Source organism: Aotus nancymaae, unplaced genomic scaffold (assembly GCF_030222135.1).
Source record: "Aotus nancymaae isolate 86718 unplaced genomic scaffold, 86718_ANA_hifiasm-v0.15.2.pri h1tg000014l, whole genome shotgun sequence".
Classification (NCBI taxonomy): Eukaryota; Metazoa; Chordata; class Mammalia; order Primates; family Aotidae; genus Aotus; species Aotus nancymaae.
In genome coordinates, this window is record NW_026988425.1 from 111,195,001 (window position 1) to 111,213,376 (window position 18,376).

Below are 18,376 nucleotides of genomic sequence, written 5' to 3' on the forward strand. Positions count from 1 at the left end.
GCCTTTCATAAGTACAGAATGCTCAGAGAAGAGGCAGAAGGTCTAGGCTATGGGGCAGCAGCTCCTAAGGGCACAGTGGGAAGGTCTCAAGACTGAGGAGTGTTGGGATTCACTCAGTGTGGTTGGCAAAATATTAAGGGAAACACTAGGGAGAGTTGTAAGATTATAGTCTCAAACCTTTCGGAAGGCCGAAAGGTTTTCATGGGACAGGATGAAGGCAGCCCGTTCTTATCTCAGAGCAGTGGGTCACAGGGTGAAGATTTGGGAAGATAGAAGCTTCCGCAGTTAAGTCTGTTTACCCCACGTTCCTTTGTCTCTACTTTAACTGCTTGTTTACTGACGTAAACTTTGTGTTGGATGGTCCTTTCAGGTGGAGGTCGAAGGGGATTACCCCCATTAACACTGTTTGTTCTGGACCTGGGAACCAAAACCTTTTATCATTCATAAAACCACTCTTCTAACCATGTTAATTATCCACAAGCATGTTAACTTAGAACCTCTGTCATTAATTCTATACCGAATACATGTGAGGAAGAACAGCTAGTGAGGGGTCGGTTAGCTGCAATCGCCCTCTGAGAGCAGCTGATGACCTCCCTAACCCGCTTGTGCACTTTACTGTATGTGTGAGCGTATTTTATTTATCCATAGCGGAGTCGGGGTTTGCAGGACAGACCCCTGCAGGTGGTTATAGACATCTCGGAGGAGGGTCGGACTTGGGTAGGGGAAGGCAGTGCATAGTATTGTGGAGGAAATGCTATGAAAGAGAAAGTTGAAGGCATGGACGCTTAAACTATTACTATGACTGGTGAACACAAGGATGAAGGGCAAAGGGAATTCAGATTCATGGTGGCCAGATTAAGACCTTTAGCGGCTCTGTCTCCCAGCCTCACATTCCCACTTCCAGGTTCTGCTTTTTACTGAAGCTTAAAGTCTGCAACCTTCATTCTCTGACTGCCTTACATTTTCTTAGGCTTCCTGCTAGCTTCTGCCAAAAGAGGCCCTGGCAGGAGATCAGATGGCAGGGGGCAGAGGTAAGGATTCCATGCAACGGGTGCTGGAAGTTGCTGGTGTGGCAATGAAAACTGGGCCCTGGACAAGGGGGCACTGCTTTGGTAGATCCAGAGTCAACCATGACAACTGTGACAGTGTCTTTAATAGTGCAGCAGTAGGCACAGGCCCCTGGTGCTGGAATCCAATCCAGGCACAGGAGCAGCACGCAGTCACCGAACACCAGCTTGCCTTCATCACTTCTCAGTTCTTCCTTCTCCCTCTTACTCTCCCAGCTACCTGTGGAGGTGTTTAACCTTTTTATCTGTAGCTATGTGCTTAGGAACTAAAGGCAGCTTACTGCATGACTCAGCTTTCAGTTTAATTTTTTCTTTTGGCAGGGTGAATTGGGGTCCCAGGATTTTTTTTCATTTGTTTTGTTTTTTGGGACAGAGTTTCGCTCTTGTTGTCCAGGCTGGAGTGCAAGGCATGATCTCAGCTCACAGCAACCTTCACCTTCTGGGTTCAAGTGATTCTCCTGCCTCAGTCTCCTGAGTAGATGGGATTACAGGCATGTACCACCACGCCCAGCTAATTTTTGTATTTTTAGTAGAGACAGGGTTTCACCATGTTGGCCAGGCTGGTCTTGAATTCTTGACCTTGTGATCTGCCTGCTTCGGCCTCCCAAAATGCTGGGATTACAGGCATGAGGCACCGTGCTCAGCCGGGGTCCCAGGTTTTTGTTTTCCTTTAGTAGTATCTTTCCTCAACATGCAATTTCATATAAAAAGAACAATAAACCTTAACAAAATTTGGTGTGTATTTTTCCAGACTTTTCTCTTTGATTTTATGTAAATTTATCTGAATCCATACAGATTATGTCGTGTGTGTGTTTATATACATATTATCCTTTTGTGTGCATCATTCTGCAATCTGATTTTTTTAAAAATTTGGTAACTGATCTTGGACATCTGTCCATGTTGCTACATCTATGAGATTTTTGTATTTCTTTTAATGAATGGTGTTCAAGTAGCCATTTATGTAACGATGAACATTCAGGTTTTTGCAATTTTTTGCTCTTAATAAGTTGCCCTGGTGAACAAACATTCTTGTACATGTGCCAGAGTTTCTCTGGAGTAATTAATCAGCGTGAAATAACAGAGTTGTAGAATGTGCTTGTTTTCAGTTTTACTAAAACTAAATCTTTAGTTTTACAATTTGCCCAGTTGTTCCTCAAAGTGGCCATGCCAATTTATAATCCCACTCACAGGCAGGAGAGTGTCCTAATTCTTGATTGTTCTAAGCTCTTTAATTTTGGTTAGTTGGGAAATTAAATAGTATCTTGCTGTTTTAGTTTTCATGTCCCTATGGACTAATTTTAGCATTTGAGCATCATCTGATAGATTGGTGATGACTACTTCAGGCTGACTTGTCCTTGTGAGGTGGTGTTGCCCATATTCCATGGTTTTCAGTGGCAGGCCTTGGAGATAGCTCTTTTTGACAAAAAGATTCACTAAGAATCTTACTGTGATATCTTTTTAAAATTAAAGTAATATTTTTTGAGTAGATAGTAGGTATAGGTGTATATGTTTAGGAAATTTATGTACATGAAAATTTGTGATATGGCCATACAATGCATAATAATCTCGTCAGGGTAAATGGGGTATCCATCACTGCAATCACCAGCATTTCTTGTGCTGCCAGAAAATGCTGCTGAGCTGTCAGTTGTCTGAAGCTATTGGCCTGGACAAGGGCTTGTCCAAGAGCAGGAGCTGTGCAGATGCCCCAGAATTGCAGGTGCCAAGCAGTGAGTGGCAAGCCTCTGTGGAGGGCACCGTTTGCCCTTGGGGTTCATTGTATTTCGGGGAAGCTGGACAGTGTTCTAGATTCCTTCAGATGATATGTAATCCTGTGATTAATTTAGATTCTGAGGCTTCAATCAGTATCCAGTGGGGAACTATTTCTGCTTTGAGAAAACGGAAAAGAGCAGCAGGACAGGGAAGAGAGGATAAGCCTGAGATCAGTTATGGTTACACTTCAGCTAATTGTTTCATTTTGTTTTCTACAAGATGCTACTCAGCAAGCTAAAGGAATCACTTTCCCTGCAGATCTGTTACGTTCTGGCAGGAAAGGATCAACTCATTCTGTTTCTGGGAGACTCACATTCAAGTCCAGGCTTTGGGACTTTGTGCCCTGTTTTCCTAACCTGTAACACTGAGTCCTGCCTCCCTAGGGGCGGGGGAATCTTGCTGTTAGTGAGAAGCACCAAGTCAGAAATCAGGACCACAAATTCTAGCCTTCGCTGCAATAGGAACTCTCTGGGTACCTTAAGCGTTTTTTCCTTAAGCTCTCTCTTCCTCAGTTTTTCAATCGGTAAGGGGGTGTGAGCACGCCTGTTGCACTGGCTCCTGTGGGATTGAAGACGACAGCAGGTGTGAGGAGTTTGGATAAACGCCGCGGACAAAGCCATCAGGTGCAAGCTCAGGTGTGCAGGAAAGTGGACTGGGAGTCTTTCCAGCCACAAACAACTAAAACCTGACCTTAGAAGTAAATAGTATATATGCATTTTGGGATGAAACTGCTTGGCCAGGGCGATTTCCGGCTTGTCTTCCCGGGAAACTGGGTAGCAGGCTGAGAGAGGATTTTCAAAATGAGGACAAGCTCTGAAGACCAGCCCCACGGCCTCCGGCTCTTCCAGGGTCGCACGGCTCCGATCAGCTCCCGCGCGCCACCTGGTGCCGCGTCCCCGCCACTGCCCAGAAACCACGTGTAAGAAAGTGCTTACAACCTAACTACGCACTGCGGTTTCCACCCATCCTGACCAGTAGGGAAGGAGGAGGCGGGGCGGAGGAAAGCGAGGGCCCAATCACCTCCCGCCTTCCGAGGGAAAGGCGGGGCTTGAGGTTTACCACGTTGGGTTTGTCCGCAGCGCTAATTACTTTTTCCAAGGGCTGGAGGGTTTCACTCCGGCTGGCGCCGCCGCCTCGCGCGCTCCTGCTCCGCCGCCACGGCCCGGGGGGCTGCCGGTCCCGGGTACCATGTGTGACGGCGCCCTGCTGCCTCCGCTCGTCCTGCCGGTGCTGCTGCTGCTGGTTTGGGGACTGGACCCGGGCACAGGTAGCGCCCCTCCCACGGCCCCCTTCGCCCCCGCGTCCAGCAGCTGCCTCCCTTCTGCGCTCTCGCGGCGTCCTGGCGGCCCCGGGGCAGCGGCGGGACCGCTGACGGCGCCAGGGCGGAGGAGGCGCGGGCCGCGGCCGCAGGACGGGACTCGGGTGGTTCCGTAGTAGGCGCGCCGCCGCCGCCGCCGCCGGGTCTCCGCTGGCCGAGACGCGGCGCCGTCCCGGGAGGTGCTCGGGCTGCTGCGCTCGGGACCCTCCCCGGCTGGCGCGGGACTGCGCGGAGGTGCCGGGCGAGGGAAGGGAAGGCAGCGCCCGCTCCGGGTCGCGCTGTCCCCGCGCTGCCGCGGCGGGAGGCCGGCGGGAGGGCCGGCGGGAGGGCGGGCCCCGCGGCGCTGACGCGTCTCCTCTCTCCCCGCAGCTGTCGGCGACGCGGCGGCCGATGTGGAGGTGGTGCTCCCGCGGTGGGTGCGCCCCGACGACGTGCACCTGCCGCCGCTGCCCACAGCCCCCGGGCCCCGACGGCGGCGGCGCCCCCGCACGCCCCCCGCCGCCCCGCGCGCCCGGCCCGGAGAGCGCGCCCTGCTGCTGCACCTGCCGGCCTTCGGGCGCGACCTGTACCTGCAGCTGCGCCGCGACCTGCGCTTCCTGTCCCGAGGCTTCGAGGTGGAGGAGGCGGGCGCGGCCGGGCGCCGCAGCCGCCCCGCGGAGCTGTGCTTCTACTCGGGCAGTGTGCTCGGCCACCCTGGCTCCCTCGTCTCGCTCAGCGCCTGCGGCGCCGCCGGCGGCCTGGTACTGCCCGCGCCCCCTCCGCGTCGGCCCGTCGGGTCTGTTGCGGTGCAGGGTGGTCGCCGTGGAGGGCGGGGGTGGGGCGCCTCTGCGGGAAGTCCAACCTCCAGGGGAACCGGAGAGAACCCCCTGCCTTTCCACCTCTCCCCATCCCCCACCCCTACCTTCAGGACCCTCTATAGGCAAAGGGGATGGAAGGGGCAGCCTCCGAGTCCAGCGCCTCTGTAGCCCGTGGAACCCTCGTGAAGATGGGGCTGCGTGGAGTCTATGCCGCCCGCCCAAGGGAGCGCGGAACTAGCAGGGATGAAACTGTCAGGGCCCTGAACAGAGGCGCCTTGGCCCCAGTGCAGAGAGAACACGGTATCTGCACCGCTGTGTAAGCGTCAATGTCACGGGAGTACCTGCGTGCATATAGGTGTTCTGTTCTTGGACGTGGAGGTGGGGGAGTGCGCATTCACCTCCCTCCCTTTTGGGTGTTCTTTCTGTACCTGAAACAGGAAGTTGGGAGAAGTGCCCACACAGGCCACAGCTAACCCTACTCTTACTGAAACGTAAGAAACAGGAGCGGAAGGACTTTTGTCCTTGTTTCCTTATACTATTAGAAGGCATTTGTCTGGTGCCCACCCCACAACCAGGCCTCACGGATGCTTGCATTGGTGATAAGCCCTATTCCTGCCCCCAGAAGCTCCCTCGTTGTGGCAGTAACTTCTCCGTGTCCCCAAGTCCCTGCCCTGTGGCATTTGAGGCACCTGTGACAGGTGCTCCTGGGGGTAAGAGAGTTCTTGTGTGCACTTGCCCTGCCTGTGCACACACTTGATCATGTGGCTACACTGGTGCCTGTCTGAGCACTCAGCTCCATGCCCCGAAAGCAGCACACGTGGCCGGCAGATGGGCTGCCCCCAGCAAAGCTTGATATGGACACAGAGCATGAACTGCAGGGGTTTTTACTCTGTCTTCTGTCATGACTGGCCTCTGGGGAGGCAGTTTCTGATATTAGTCCTTCACGGGCACAGGAAACTGCTACCTCCACCTTTTCTTGTGCCACTAGCTAGAATTCCTCAGCCCTTACCCACAGGGTCTGTGGCAAGACCCCGAGAATCCAGGAAGCCAGAAGGCCTGAGGGTGCAAAGTCTTATGTAAGACCTCTCCTTTCTTCCCAGTGCTGCGGGTAACTCTGGGTGGTTTCCTAGATTGGCCTGGCTTTCCTTTCAGGAATGTTCTGAGTTCTGATTAGGGTATGAGCTGGTTTTGCTCAGCTGGGAAAAATAGGCAGCTTTGGTGAAACAAGGAAGGTGATATGTAGATCTTGGAGGGGGCCTGGTAGGAGGGAATGTTGACCACGGGCTGGGAGGCTGGAGTGGGAGTGAGAAAGGCTCAGATCACCGTAGGGCTTGGGTCAAGGCTGTATCATGTTCTGGGAGGGACTGGAAGGCCCACATCATTTTTCCTGTTTTTGCCAAAGTGTTTAAAGTCTAGGTCACATCATTGTGCTGTACATGGAAACATCTGAATCCCATTTGCTGCGGTTTAGTGAGTTTCTGTAGAGGTCAGAGTTTATGCTTCTTGGTGTAAAGTTTCCAGCAAGGAGCTATCTGTGAAGGAGCCGAGGGTGAAAATCTGGATAACATTGATTTAATATCCTCACAGAGTGAGGGCTGGGTCCTCTCATAGATGGCATCTCAGCCAGCTTCTTAGCAAGACTGTCCTTCCCTTCGGCACCATGTGAGGGTGCTGTGCTTTATATAAAGGAACCCGGCCAACAGGCTGAGTTCAGTGTGTGCCAGTGGCGGGTGTACCTCTGAGACTTGGGCTTTTAAATTCCTGCTTTAGCAGACACTTCTGTTTGTTTAGTCCGCTGTGTTCATCCCGTTTGTGTGAGCTGGGACACTTCCCCCTCAGTACATGTTGAAGGCAGGAAGGAAGAGACAATGGGGTGACTTGGAGGTGGACCCCTTGGTTGCAAGGTGGTCCTGAAAGCATAAAGAAAAAGCAGCAGGAATCTGGGCTAACCACGTTTGCATCACAGACTAGCTTTGACTTGGGTTCTCGGTTCAGGCAGCTGGGGATGCTGTGTGTCTCTCGGCCGTGGTGAAGCTCTGTGAAGTGGAGGTGTAGAGGGGTGTGTGTGTATTTGCTACGACAGCCTCGGCTATAAGTTGTGGGAAGGAGTGATGTCAAAGTAAATGATCTTTGGTGGCCATGGATGGGGGGCGTTTCAAAGTGTCCTTGTATCCAAAAACGAGGAGCAAGAGTCGGCAAACTTCTTAAGGACGAGATGATATTTTAGGCTTTGTGGGCCACATAGCCTTTGTCGCAGCCGCTCAAAGCTACCCTTTTAGTGTGAAAGCAGCTACAGCTACGGACGGCGTACAAGCAAATGGCTGTGGCTGCGTTTGACAAAACTTCATTCCGGATATTGGATATCATGTCAATTGCTGTTAAGTCCTACTGTATCTAACATTTCCAAAAGGCCTCAGCGGAGTGTGGAGTGCCTGTGTTGGGGGCACACAGGCTGTGTTCCATGTCGCATGCAATCTGTGCTGTTTGTCCCCAGAGATGTTTGCTATCTGTTTAAAGGAGATGCATTATTAGAATAGATCATTCCTTAGCTGTTTAGGGGCCATGGAGAGTAAAACACCTGTTCTATTTTTGCTCCTTCTCCTTTTGACAGCAGGCAGAGGCATGGGCCTGTGGCATTCCTTTCATGGTGTCTTATCTGGACCAGCTGTGCTTTTTGGATCTTCAAAGACCATAGACTTAAGTATGAATTGTCTTCTGTTTATGCTTCTTCATTGTATTTACATTTCCAAGAGTCTTTAGACAGAGCGTAGGTTTTTTGGAAGTGTTTCTGTGAGTGTATCATTTCAAAGCAATGAACTTCAGGCATATGAGGAAGGCCTTTCCACTCCTAATGAATTTAAGTTTGGATCAGCTGTCTCTGACCAGGACCGGATCATGGAAGGCTAGTGGAATTGGAATCAGGCTGAACTTCATAGGTAGACAGGAGAGCAAAGCGGGCACTTCAAGGACAGCATGAGCCTCAGGCTCTGAAAAGAATCTGTGGCTTGTTCAAAGTGAGTGGACTTGTTTTAGGAAGAATGAACGAGAGGAGGGGAGGGCTGGAGGCCCCTGTTGTCGGGTGTGGTCTGCGGAGCAGTGGCCATCCTTCCTTGGGTGATACTCACAAAGCTTGGGAAGGCCACCCACTGGAATGTGTCCACCCCTTCTCGGCCAAGGCTGTGGCCTGCCAGGAGCACAGTGTGAGATGGTGGGAGCAGACAGACCACGAAGGTGCTCTGGGCTGCAGATCACTAAGTCATAACTGCTTTCCAGCCTACCTTGAAGGACTGTGAGAAGGTCAGGGATCCTCCTATCATAGTTTCTCTGTTGTCACAGCCACATGCTGCAGGACTCTTATTTGGAATCACTGGGGTCAACCTGGTGGCCCAGCCCACCCCTCGCTCTGGCTGGTCAGCTTGACGGCAGACCTTACGTCCATGTAGGTAGCAGATCATTTGTGGCGCATGGGACATTCATAATTCTGTATGGCTTTTCCTCCCAGTCCACTTGAGACTTTTAGAGAATGCTCACCCCTATTTTATAGTGTAGTCCAGATAAGAATAGATGGGGCTGAGCTCAGCCAGCCAATGGGTAGGCAGCTTAGGTTTGAAGCGTTGGAGACCCTGTTTTTAAGAGGGCAGCCTGCGTTTGCATGATTCCTGTGATGAAGAAGCAGGTTTGGGATATCACCACCTCTCTCTTCAGAAAAGAGTTATCAAGCCCTCTTTGATTGATGGATTGATTTACAAAATCGCCCAGCTTTATAAGGCAGCCTCACTCGATGGAGAACAGCTGAGTAGGAATTGATCTTGGCAAAAATTACGTGGCGTGGAGACCCTTTGGAAGGGCCTGCATTATGATACATCATTATATTGAGACAGATCTGAGGAAGGTATGGTAGTCCTAAGTGATGACTTGGTATCGTGAATTGATCCTGTGCAGCATAAATATATTTGGAGAATACAAAGCACATATTTAGAAGTTTGTAGAAAGAAATGACGGAGTGTATGCTAAGTGGCATTTTGGCAGGAAAAAAAGGGCAAAGACAGTTTCCTGAAGTTTGGAGGCTCGGAAGTATTGGAGGGAAGAAGTCAGAAAGTTCTAAGGCCTCTGCTGCCACCTCTGGAATGACATTCCTGTGGCCTCACGATGGCTTGTCTTCGTTCCCCTTTGTCCCCTGCAGCCCTGCATACTCTTGGGTTCCTCCTGATTGCCCAGGGCTTCCTCCAGCTGCAGCTCTCCAGGGCTGGGCTGACTCCTCTTAGGGTGCCAGGCACTGACTGCTGCCACAGCAGGCTGCCCACGAGCATCGTCTAGGACACACACTAGATGTCCCCACTTGGAACTTTTGTTTAGTTGACAACATTAAGAAACATGAAAAAGAAGTACGAGATGCGACAGTGACCCGAGGCCGTCGTCTTTGACTGATTGCATTCTTGGAGCTTATTTCCTGAACTCTGAAGTACTGCGGCGGCCTGATCCTGGGGGTGTGTGGCAGGGGAATACGTGTTTTGCGGCCAGTACATCTGAGGGAACCTTGTGGAGCCACTGGTTAACTTTTCCCTGGACGTGTTTCTGTGGACAGGTCCCCAGATACGTGGTCATACTCTCGCTCCTTAGGAAATGAAACTGTGTGGCCATTTGGAGCTGTGTCTTGAGACAGCCACTTAACTCCTTTGAACCTCCCTGCCTACAGCCATGTAGGGGTAAATAACATGGGCTTGCAAGACTGTTGGTAGAATGGAAGGAGATAGAGTCTGTGAAATCACTTAGTGAGAGCCTGGCACATTAAGGCATTAAAAAGAGGCTCCTCCTCCTGCTCCACAGGCTGTTCGCAGACCTTTCCAGTTATCCATCAGCTGATCAGTCCTCGTTCTTCCCTGAATGAGCAGATCATTATCACACACCTGCCGTGTGCAGGGTGCTCTGGTAGGCGCCCAACAAGGCTCAGAGAGAAAGACAATGCAGGCTCTATCTGGGAAGACAGTCCCAGCCTCGTGGAGGAAGGTGCCCTGGAGCCTGGAACGGGATGGGGCTTCAGGGAGGGAGGAGTGATGGAAAAGGCATGGAGGCCCCATTGTCCTGAGATAAGGGACCCATGAGTGGGTTGGTGGGGGTGGTGGTTTTACGAGATGGGGGTAAAGGAACTGAACTGGCAGGCATGTGAATTACATGGGGCAGGGCTCTGGGTGCCCACCGAAGGCATTTGGACTTAAGCCCAGTTTTCAACCCTGAGCTGGCATTAGAGTCTCCTGGAGGGCCCATTAAACTGATTGCTGGGCCCCACTCCGGAGTTTTTGATGTAGGAAGTCTGGGGTAGGCTGGTAGCTTGCATTTCTCACAAGTTCTCCAGGGGATGCTGATGCTGCTGTTCTGGGAGGGCACTCTGAGGGTCACTGGCTGAGAGGCAGTGGAGGATGGGTAGCTAGGGAACCCTGGGGATAGCAGATGGGGAGGACTTCAGAGCAGCACTTATAGCAGGGAGCTGACTAGGCTCAAGACAGACGGGGCAAGCCTGGGACAGAAAGGAAGGACGAGCACACGAGAGGAACTCTGAAGGGCAGGCTGGCAGTCCTTTTTGGCTGGTGGAGACACTGTCTAGTGATCTGAAAGGAGTGATGCTGAAGTGAGGGACTCCTCACTACCAACGGGAGGCCGGCTTTGGGAAGAAGACCAGGCATCTGTGCTCAGGGATTCCGCGTTCACAGAGGCGACGGCAAGACTGCAGAAGGGGACCTCTGGGTGGTCAGAAGGGGTGCAGGTTGGGAAGCCCTGCATTCCTATGTCGCTTGGGAGGCTCCTTCCATGGGAAGAGGTGCAGGCCCATGCAGAGTCAGAGGCAGGCAGGAGGATCTGCTGTCATAGGGTGGCTTTTCTTCTTGGAAGCAGGTTGGTCCCTACAGAAGGCAAACTCACTGCCCTGTTGGCCCCATCCTCTCAACCCATTTTGACCTAGAGAAGGAGACCCAAGACCCACTCCCATTAACTGAGGAGCTGCAGACTCCTGAAGAAGGGGAATTCCATTGCGGGCTTTGTGGAATCATGTGACTTTGCCCCCTCCCACAGAGGCTCGCTTTGGAGCATATGCGACAGAGTTTCTCTGTTATCTTAACTGCATTTTCTAAGCTATGCCGAGAACTTGTGCTAACGTTAGGTGATAAAAACCTCTGTGTCTTTCACACGCTTTCCACACTGCAGTGAGAGCTAGTCCTTTTTGTTGGGGGTGTGGTGTGGAGCGAACAATACCTGATTTATAACTGTCTTAACAGGACCCTTCAAAGCAAGTACCCACAACGAAGAGAGTTGGAAGGTAACCACTCACAACTGCTGAAATATCAAGTTACCACCTGATCCATTTTATTTGACCCGCACTTTAGTATAGCATACCAAATCCTGCAAAACTTCAGGTTTCTTTTTTTTTTTTGAGCCGGAGTTTCGCTCTTGTTACCCAGGCTGGAGCGCAATTGCGCGATCTCGGCTCACCACAACCTCCGCCTCCTGGGTTCAGGCAATTCTCCTGCCTCAGCCTCCTGAGTAGCTGGGATTACAGGCACGCACCACTGTGCCCAGCTAATTTTTTGTATTTTTAGTAGAGACAGGGTTTCACCATGTTGGCCAGAATGGTCTCGATCTCTTGACCTTGTGATCTGCCCACCTCGGCCTCCCAAAGTGCTGGGATTACAGGCGTGAGCCACCGCGCCCAGCCCAGGTCTCTCTTTTAAGAGCACCATTTCACTGGGGGCTTTATTATAGCCCTTAAAACCATGGGGCCTCAGGGCTGCTGATTGTGTCTGCCATAGGCATTTATTTTCAGATTGTCTCTTTGGAGGATGGTTGTAGGCCTCCTGTATCTAAGGCACAGGGTCAGTGCTGGTATTTCTTCCCCATCAGTGGAACAGAAGAGGCCTTGGACAGACCTTTCCCTGCTTCTCCCTTCTCCGCATAGATGGGGACTGCAGGAGTCACACAGATCCAAGAAGCCCTGCTCGGCTCTCGGGGCCACGGGGCAGTGGTGGGCTAGAAGCCGGGGCAGTGGGCATAGCTCCATAGTCAGAGGAAGGCCCAGGTTCCAAGACCAAGGAACTCTAGACATGGAATCCAGGCAGTAGGTGTCCAGTGTCTCCAGCACCCGGTTAAAAGCTAGCACGGCGCCTCTCAACCCTGGCTACACATTGAATTTTCCTGGTCACCTTTGAGAAAATATCGGTGCCTGGCCTCACCCCAGAGATTCTGATTCACTTGGCCTGGAGTAGGGGCTGAGGCATCAGGAGTTTTCAAAGCTCCCTAAATAATATCGTTATGTTGCCGGGGGTGAGAAACCCTGAGCAAGGAGGCTGTAGTCAGTCCATGCAGGTTAACTGCGTTTTCCGTCGCGTTTCTGTTTTCTTTTTGAGTAACTGTTATGTGGCAGACATTGGCAAAAACAGAAGGAATAATTCTGATCTTGCCTCTATGGAACAAAGTGTTAGGTGGTGAAGATATTTCACATGGGGTAATGTGCTGGAATGTAAGCTTGCAGGCGGCTGCAGGGAAGGGGGCTTTATTCAGGGAAGAGAGAAGGTCAGGGAAGAGGAGGAGGGCTGGTGGGTATTTTGGGGTGAGACTGTATGCGATGCACACGTGGTACATTTCAACAGGACATTTGACCACTGGTGACTTGCTGACAATGGCAGTGTTATAGACGCTTGAAGGAGTCTGGGTACAGTGAGACAGGCAGGGAGGAGGAGGCAGGGTCCTTCCTCATGCTGGTTCCCAGGGTGAGGGCCCTGTACAGCCCCTCCCTCCTGGAGCTAGTCCTGGCCACATCCCTGCTCGAGATCGGGGCCCAAGAGGGCAAGTGGCTGCCAGGTCGAGTACCCACTAGTCCATTTATCCATCTTTCCCCAGCATTGCTGTTTTCTTCCTGAAGTTCATAGAAACCAGCACATGGCGCCCCTGAGAAACGACACTGTAAAGGAAAACCTCCCCTAGGGTGCTAGGGAGGCTTTGCATGTATGCATGAGTGTGTATGTGTAGGATTTCTCACCAAGGTGAGATCTCTCTGTCTTTAAAAACTTGAATCACATTAGAACTAACAGCTAACTGCTTTTTATGTGGGGGTTTGTGAATGCCAACACTAGACTGAACCAATAATAACTGGCTTTGAAAGTGCTAGACCCCGGGGAGCTTTGACCCACAGCCAGGATGTTTCCAAATCAGGACAGCCCCTCGTTAGGGGGAAGCTCATCCCCTAGGAAGCAAGGGGTCCTCCCACATGGGGCTCCATCCCACTCACTGTGCCATTCGCTACCCACTCTGTCTTGACTTTGGAAGTTCTCAGGGGGCCTGCACTGAGGCTGCTTCGTGCACAGCTGTGATGGAGCTCGGCACATCCACTGTGGCCACCCTCTTCCATTTCTTGTTTCCCCAAAGTTTCCCAGTGAACAAACTCAGGTTTTCACTTCAAAGGAGAGGGAGGAAAGCTGTGCTCTCCTGCAGGTCATGTGGTGCCACTTTGAGACAGTTTTATTTGGGCAGTAAAATCTTTGAGTTGTTCTTGGCAAAAGTTCTAATGAAATGGAAACCTTGAAATATGCTTAGAGCAGTAAGTATGGCCTCACCCTGTATCTTGGGGACTCAGGGTTGTAGGCCATCTATATTATTAGTTGATCTGATTTACTTTCCAGGAATCTTGGTACCGGGGCATTCTTTCAGAACGTAGACGGGGGCTATCTCATTTGGCTTAAGTGAGCTCTATACTTGAGACCCAGAAGTTAGCGAGGCGTGTGGTGGGGGATGGTGCTTCTCCAAGTGTGGTCCCTGTGTAATGTGGGAACTTCTTAGAAATGCACATTCTTGGGCTCCAACAGGACCTCCAGATGATTTTGGTGCATGCTAGGGTTTGAGAACAAATGGTTTAGTATGTCATGGCTTTTTTTTTTTTTTTTTTTTTTTTGAGACGGAGTGTCGCTCTGTCGCCCAGGCTGGAGTACAGTGGCGTGATCTCGGCACACTGCAACCTCTGCTGCCTGGGTTCAAGCGATACTCTTGCCTCAGCCTCTTGAGCTGGGATTACAGGCACCTGCCTCTGCACCTTTCTAATTTTTTGTAGTTTTAGTAGAGATGGGGTTTCACCATCTTGGCCAGGCTGGTCTTGAACTCCTGACCTCGTGATCTACCTACTTTGACCTCCCAAAGTGCTGGGATTACAGGCGTGAGCCACCACGCCTGGCCTGTCATGGCTTTTAAAAAGTGATGGTGGAAGAGGGAGACAAGAAAGGATGTCATGACCCCGTAAGACTCATCCGCCAGATCTCCTGAATCTGTGCTATCACAGGCAGTCCCGGATTGTTCCCAGGAGAACGGGATGTTGCCTGCATTGATGGATGTAGAAACCACGTCCTCCCCTGGCCCTGGCTGGGTTCGATTTCCTTGAGAGATTTACCATTTGACTCCACATACAAAGGGAAACTAGCAGCAGGTGCCTGGGGAAGGAGGGCAGATTGTTTTGGTGCTGTCAAAACAATATTAATGTTACTGTTAATACACCCAGGGATAGGATACATTTTTCTGTTAGGGATGTAAATGTCATTCCCAGCAGTTTCAGTGTTGCCTCCCAGGTGGACTTTCGCGGGGATGATTTTTAAAGTAATTTAAAAAATAATTTTAAAATTAAAAAGATTTGTTAATAAATTTATCGTCTCTGAAAGCCAGCGTGGACAATGGACGCTGTTGTACCTCTATCTGTCCCCCCCCTCAACACAGCTGCTCTGTGTTATGTTTTTAAGTCACACGGAAGGTCACTCTTGGGCTCAGGTAAATCGGACCAATTAGCAAAGAAAAGAGCCCAGACATGGGAAATGAAATCCCAGCAAGGTGGCCTTGCCTGCCCTCCCAGGGGACCATGGGCATGTGTGAATGAGGATGACCGACATCTCGTTTTCTTCTCTTTTCTGGGCAGGTTGGCCTCATTCAGCTTGGGCAGGAGCAGGTGCTAATCCAGCCCCTCAACAACTCCCAGGCTCCATTCAGCGGACGGGAGCATCTGATCAGGCGCAAATGGTCCTTGACCCCCAGCCCTTCTGCCGAGGCCCAGAGACCTGGGCAGCTCTGCACGGTTCTAACAGGTGAGTCCGGGCAGCAGCATGACTGGCTCTATAGAGCACACGCACAGCCCGCACCCTGTGTGTATCTCCTGGTGCACTGAAGCCATGTAAGCGAGAACTTACCTTCCCCTCTATTTCGAAAGCTGTTTTATTGCCCTGAGACCACTTCCTTTCCTTTCTATGTGTCTTAGTGTCAACAGCCCTTTGAAAAAGTCATTGTTTTGTTTCTGCAAGGATCCCCGGTTCTCTTTCATGCAGTATGTCAATTTTATATATCAAGAGCAAGTTGAGGTCCAAAAAATTTTGAGAACTTATTGATCAAACGCCAGGTTTGTAGCCGAGTTTGGATAAGAATTCCCTCCTCCTCGTGCCCTGGCCAGGAGCTCACTCTTATAATACAGCACTCCTGAGTTCTGGCTGTACTAATTAAAGCCACCTGGGGCGCCTCTGAAGCGGCGAGTCTTGCACTGTGGCCCCTGGGCCAGCAGCATCAGCTTCATCTGGGAACATGTTAGAAATGCACATTCTCTGGCCAGACCTGTGAATCAGAAACCCTGGGGGAGGGTCCAGTCATAGGTAGTTTCACCGGCCCTCCGGGAGATTTAGATGCATGCTAAAGTGTGAGGACCACTCTTTTCAAAATGCCATGCACACTGGGCCTGTCCCCCAGAGTCCTGATCTTTTTTAGTCTGGGGTATGATTTGGGTGCCAGTGTTTTTAAAAGTGGTTTTAGTACGCAGTGTCGGGGGAGAACCTAGGGCTTTTATACTCTGGGTCTCTCTTCGAGCAACCCTAATGTGGATGATCTGTCACATATTGAACATTTCACGGGGCTGCAAATGTCCCCAGGTGAAACTGGATCATGGGTGGCATTTCCTCCCAGGAGATCGTGGGACCCCACTGCTGACCTCTGGGGGTTGTGCTTCTGAAGCTTAAAGACTTATCTTTGCATGAAAATTCATGTGTCTTGGTTTGGTAGTCTGGTGACATTGGAAATAAGTTGATTATGTGACCGCTTTGGAATTACCTTGTTATTTGTAAGCAAGTCTTGCAATTCAGCTCAGCTGCTGTGTGGGGACTTGATGGAAGTAGGTTGCCTTTCTCTTTAGCCTTGTCTGGGTGTGTATTAGAGGTGATTGTGCTGGATAGAGCTCACTTCAGGAGAACTTTCAGTCCCAGATGGAGACATTAGGGTTTTTCTGTTCTTCATCCTTACAAAAGTGAGGAAGACCTCATAAAATTACTAGTACCTAAAAAATTCCCTTTGATAGGAAGCAGTCTTGGTAAGTCTGACGGTTGGTTGTGGGCTTGATGTCAGTACGGTTTGTGTGTGTGTGTGTGTGTGTGTGTGTGTTTGGGGGGAGACAGGGTCTTACTCTGTCACCCAGGCTGGAGTGCAGTGGTGTGATCATGGCTTACTGCAGCCTTAACCTGATGGGCTTAAGTGATCCTTCCACCTCAGCCTCCTGAGTAGCTGGGACCACAGGTGTGCACCACTACACCTAGCTGATTTTTGTTTTTTGTGGAGATGGGGTTTCTCCATGTTGTCCAGTCTGGTCTGGAACTCCTGGGCTCAAGTGATCCTCCTGCCCTGGCCTGCCAAAGTCGTGGGATTATAGGCATGAGCCACCATGCCCGGCCCCCAGTGTGCTATTTCCAACCTGAGTCCCTGACCCTACCTATGTCTGCCTTGGTGGACCTTTTCTTTCTTTCTTTCTTTTTTATGGGGGAGGCTTTATCTCCTTTTAAAGTTAGTAACTGCTAGTCATTCTAAATCTTCATACAATTTCTGCAGCTCACCTGAGTGTACTGGCTCAGAGGTAGAGGAATTTCTCCATGGCAGTGGTCCTCAGCCCTGGCTGTACCTTGGCATCATCTGGAGGGGAGGTTTAACAACTACTCACACCCGGGTCTAACCCACAGAGAGCTGCTTTAATTAGACGTCCTGGGGACATCTGGCAATGTAAAGGCTCCCAGGTGGTTCTGATGTTCAGCTGGTGTTGAAAACCACATCACTAAGGGCTGTTAAGCCTGAGGGATAGCACCTGTGGGCCATGGGGGGAGTGGATTTTCCCAGGTGAGCGCTTTCAAGCAGGGCTGTGCAGTGAAACAAAGGACAGATGTGTCTTATTCTTGCCATTCTCTCTGCTCACGCCACCGTTCATCAGACGCTAGTCTATGGTCAGAACTCGGCGTGCTTGTAGATGAGATAATGGGATGTTTGTCTAATGACCGGCTTCCATCCTCTTTAGTGGCGTGTTACTGAGGATCGCTGACAAAATGATAAATGGTGCTTGTGTTTGCATTTTTGTCCCTTAGATGAGTTTTGAAGCATTCTTTTAATAGACTGTCTAGCCTTTAATGAGGAAATAAAATTAACAAAACCAGGGTGGGGTAAATGTGATGGAAAAAGTTAAAACAAGAGCAGCCGTGCAAGAGGGTAGGGAGAAATTTCTGAACTTGCTTAAAAATATAATCTCCCCTTCCCTGCTCTCAAACCTTGCATCGGCTTGCTTTTTGCTGCAAGAGCAGTGTGTGTATTTAAGGTTGTGGCAGACTCAGGCTCTGTACTGATCAGGAACACAGGCATAGAGGAGGGTTACATATTTTGCTTCTGGTCCTGCTTGCATTGCGTGAACTACTCAGTAAATGTTCTGACTGTCCTGAGAATGACAACGGGCCTTTTAATAGGCTTAGCTAACGAGCAGTCAATTAGGGCCTATCTAGTTTGGATTAAGCTTTCAAACATCAGGAGTTTAGAAATTGGGAAAATTAATTGACTGGGACATCTGCAAAGTATATTCTTGAAGTTTCCTAGACGTTTCCTAATCTTTCCTAGAAAGATTAGATTAATCCCAGAGTTCCCATGGGAACATGCTCTTTCTGGCTGAACGTGGCAGCCCTAGGTTTCATGGTGCCCTGTTGTTGACCTTGTGTTATGATAGCCTTGGACATGGCCTGGGAGTAGCCTTGCCGGCTCTTGGAGGTGAGGAGGACTCTAAGAAACATCCCCCATGAAGGGCTGAGTGCATTTGAAAGGTGAACCTAGCTGAGCTGCTGTGTTAAGTAGGGTTTTATGTCTGAGCAGGGATGGGGGCTAGAAGGACTGTCACAGCCAAGCCACCTGGCAACTGTTTCTTTCCCTTGGATACTACTGAGGTTGCATTTCTAGTGGTCTTTGGAGCTCCAGGTGAGAGAACAGGCTGATTCTGTTTCCGACATTGCTCCTTATTTTGGGGGCCTGATAAACTGATCCATAAAATACCACTCCAGGTTGGAACTTGGCAAACTAAAATAGTGCCTTGGATATTTTGAAATGTTCCTTGATTTTTAAATAGT

The 18,376-nt window shown here is 50.6% G+C and overlaps 1 protein-coding gene across 1 annotated transcript in view; it reads left to right on the forward strand.

The window, feature by feature from the left end:
* The first annotated feature begins 4,884 nt into the window (after positions 1–4,884).
* ADAMTS17 (ADAM metallopeptidase with thrombospondin type 1 motif 17) overlaps positions 4,885–18,376 on the forward strand; it is a 330,513-nt gene continuing 317,021 nt past the window's right edge. Inside the window, exons 1-2 of the mRNA XM_064375802.1 lie at positions 4,885–4,895; positions 14,893–15,058. The gene's annotated coding sequence lies outside the window, so the exon portion shown is untranslated. The remainder of the gene's footprint in view (positions 4,896–14,892; positions 15,059–18,376) is intronic.